This window comes from Ammospiza nelsoni, chromosome 1 (genome assembly GCF_027579445.1).
Source record: "Ammospiza nelsoni isolate bAmmNel1 chromosome 1, bAmmNel1.pri, whole genome shotgun sequence".
Taxonomy (NCBI): Eukaryota; Metazoa; Chordata; class Aves; order Passeriformes; family Passerellidae; genus Ammospiza; species Ammospiza nelsoni.
This window is the reverse complement of record NC_080633.1, coordinates 13,329,639-13,333,126: the sequence shown is the minus strand read 5'-3', so window position 1 is coordinate 13,333,126 and position 3,488 is coordinate 13,329,639. Positions and strand designations below refer to the sequence as shown.

At 42.4% G+C, this 3,488-nt stretch overlaps 1 non-coding gene across 1 annotated transcript; it reads left to right on the top strand.

Annotated features, from left to right (window-relative positions):
• Positions 1–2,868: 2,868 nt before the first annotated feature.
• Positions 2,869–2,940, top strand: TRNAG-UCC (transfer RNA glycine (anticodon UCC)). Its single transcript has one exon. It is a non-coding gene; the product is annotated as a tRNA-Gly (tRNA).
• Positions 2,941–3,488: the final 548 nt, after the last annotated feature.

Sequence of the window (3,488 nt, the reverse complement as noted above, 5' to 3'; positions counted from 1 at the left end):
AGATTCCTACAGGCTGTGGATCTGCACCACATCAATAATGCAATTAGCCAAGGCTGTAAACCAAAAGCACACGTGGCATGCCCAGGTCCTCAGCAGTGACAGGGGTCACCAGCAGTGGGCAAGGGATGTCCCCTGGCAGAGGAGCCACCTGCAGGGAGCAGCCTTTGAAGCAAGGGTTAATGGAGAGGTTAGCGCGGTGATGCGCTAAGTGACTGAAGATGATGTTGCAGCAAAAACAGTCACAGGTGCAACTTATTGGGTGTAAGCCCCAACAAAGAAAACCTTTAATGAGAAAGCAGAGGGTGTCATGTGGTTATGTGTGCAATTGGAACACTTTTAATTATGCCACAGCAAAATGCTTCCTCTCAGCTAAAAGCTGCATGCAGTAGACTCATAGCAAACAGATTTGTTGCCTAGTGAATTAAAACCAGATTAGGAAATGCTACCATTGCTCATTCTTCGTGTTCTGGTAAGACATAATAAGGGTTAATTTGATCTGCTTGGTCATCAAGGGCTACTGGAACCTGTGTGCATCTGTGTGTGTGTGAGAGAGAGAAGGAGGCAAAACAAATAACCAGGACAAATTTCATGCAGAGCCCCTGATTTGGCAGTGTGTGTCTATTGCCTGAACATGCAGGAGTTTAGGAGGCTTTGCATTTGAGACTGGAAAACTGATGTCAGATTTCAGCAGATTTCCAGGTGCTTACAGATGTCCAGAAGTGTTTCTAGAATTCCTTAAGAAGGATAAGACTACTCTGACTTTGGGAATGTGGCCCTCTGAGTTAATCTGCCAGTTTTGCTGCTTAAACACTTTAGGAATCTCATGCAGTTTTATGAGCTGGTGTGCAGGTGGCTGCCTTTCAGAGATCAGCTTAGCCTGTCCCACTTCTCTGTCCTGTTCTGTCTATAAACTTCAACTTCCAGCTTTCTCAGAGCTGGCATTCCTCATTCAGTGCTTTATTTCAATTCAATGGGGGCCCATCTATCTTTCCACTGTTTTAAAATCACTTTCTTCATTCTGCAATGCCTTAAAATACAGGATAGTGAGTTCACAAAGATGTAGTTAAGACTAGAAGTTGAAGGAAGAGAAATATCATTCTTATAAGAACATCCACACTTCTTCCAGGCTTACTTCTTTACTAAAGTTATTCAAATTTCCTAAAGAGTAATTATTTTCAAATGTTTGTTCACAGAATTTCAGGTTCCATGGAATTTTTCTGCAAGGAAGTATATAAAGAATAACCATTTTTGATGATTGTTAAACCATAGTTTTCAGTAACATTGGAAACAACTCTCACTAGGCTTAAATTTACTAGAAAATATTTATGGTGCCTACAGATTAGTAGAAAAGCATGAAAATCATCACAATAAACTATGTGTTTTTCAGAAGTGATTATGATCAGTGAGTTGGTGTGTCCCATTTTGTCAAGGATCTGTGTAAAAAGGTTCCACAACAAATGCACAGGAAAAGTGGTTCCCAAAGGCAGTGGCTTGGTGTTCGTGCACCACATGGCTGAAATGTGAGTTTGCACAGCAACACATGAGCACTGCATGTCACACACAGTCAAAATGGACTCTGCACCATTCAGCAGACCCCTCTTTGTTTTGTTAAATCTTAGTTATAAATACACTTAATGTAACATTACATCCTCATGAGCTGTTTGCAGAGCATTCCAAATAGGATCTCGGCTGGTTTTGATGACTTTTAAAGTGAAATATGATAAGAAAAGGAGAGAAGATTCCATATCCTTACTATGGTGTAACTGTGCATGACAGACTTTCATTTAAGGCTGCAAAAAATGTCATCTATACCAGCACTTTTAAAATGGTCAGAGTATTGGGGGGCCTTCTATGGACCGATTAATTACTCAGATGCCAAGTGACAGAAAGTGACAGGATTGATGGATGTCTGACCAATGTTACATCTTACAACTTTTCTGATTACCACTGCAGGAAGCTGAAGACAGAGGATTTGAGAATGAGAGGCATGAAGGTTTCTCTTTGTAGGACCTCTCTGCTGGCACAGAATGGTTTCTACCACAAACTTGCTGAGATTCTTACTTGTTAAGAGCCATATCTGCTTGTAAGCAGGACATTCTCAGAAGTGAAATCACAGATGCCTTAGAGTGCCCTGGGTTATTCATAGGATATTCTCACACCATGTGAGTTTTTTTGAGATTTCGTTCTTCTAAAATACTTTGTTGGCTCTATCCACTGTAGTATAAAACTTTTCACCACACATTATTCCACAAAAAAGTATTCAAGTTTTTTTTTTTTTTATTTCAGGGCAGTGTTTCAGATAACCCTCTTCCAAATATCAATCTTTTGCAACTCTATTTAGTTTATTTCCAGCTATATTTTCTGTGTAATCTTATGTTTCTTTGGATGATACTGAGAAGACAAAAGCAGTAGTTGATGGAAAGGACAAGATATGTTGTTTTTTAAAACTTTTTCCACCTAATTTTTCAGACATGAGATAAAAATATCATCTGCAATATTAATGCTGGAAAGACTATTTCTTTTCTTAAAAAATGAAGATGCTTATTTCATCAGATGTCAGCCAGCCTTTTTTTCCAGTTGTGCACAGTCCCCCTTCTGAAGGTTTTAGTCCTATTTGGAATTTCTTTTAAACCAATCAGGGCATTGGAAACATTTTACTGAACAAAACTTTATTATCAGTGTTTAAAAACAAAGCAAACAATCTTCTAATTTTCTAGTAGCCTTGGAAGCCGTCGAGAAAACTGGAATGCCTCCCTCAGTAGCTCTTTGCTGTGTTTGAGGGCAGGCAGCAAATCCTGAGGGCAAACTGGGAATGAAGGGAAGCAGAGAAGGAAGGACTGAGGCAAGCAGGGAGACATTCCCAGCGCGGCGTTGGTGGTATAGTGGTGAGCATAGCTGCCTTCCAAGCAGTTGACCCGGGTTCGATTCCCGGCCAACGCAGCTTCATTTTGACGCCGTTCCGAGCGGGGTGAGGAGGTGCTGCCATCCCTCAATCCCATCCATCCTCAGGGATGCGAGCGCCGGGAAGAGCAGAGGGAGTTTGGGGTACGGCCGGGTGAGGAGAGCAGGACTGGGGGTACGGGTGGGAATGCCACGGGGCAAGAAAGCCAGCAAAGATGTCTCCTTCAGAATGAGAGAAGGGGGTGACGGTGGCTTTATTGCGCACAGGAATTGTCCACAGGTGAAAGCAGCTTCCTTTGTGCTGGTGAGAGTGTCGGTCACTTCTGGAGCAGTGGCGGTGTCTAGGACTGGCCTCAGTACTGGAGATTAATGGGAATTGTGGAGAAAGAAGTCTATACAAGGATGGTTGGAGGGCGTGGCAGTTCTGATCTGAAGAAATAAGAGAGGGCAAAGAAGGGGAAACTTATTAATAGGAGAAAATATCTGAAGGCAGGGTGCGAATGGAATGGAGCCAGGCTTTGCACAGGGGTGCCCAGTGGCAGGACAAAAGGGAAAGGGCAGAGACATGTTGGAAGGTGCCCTCTGAA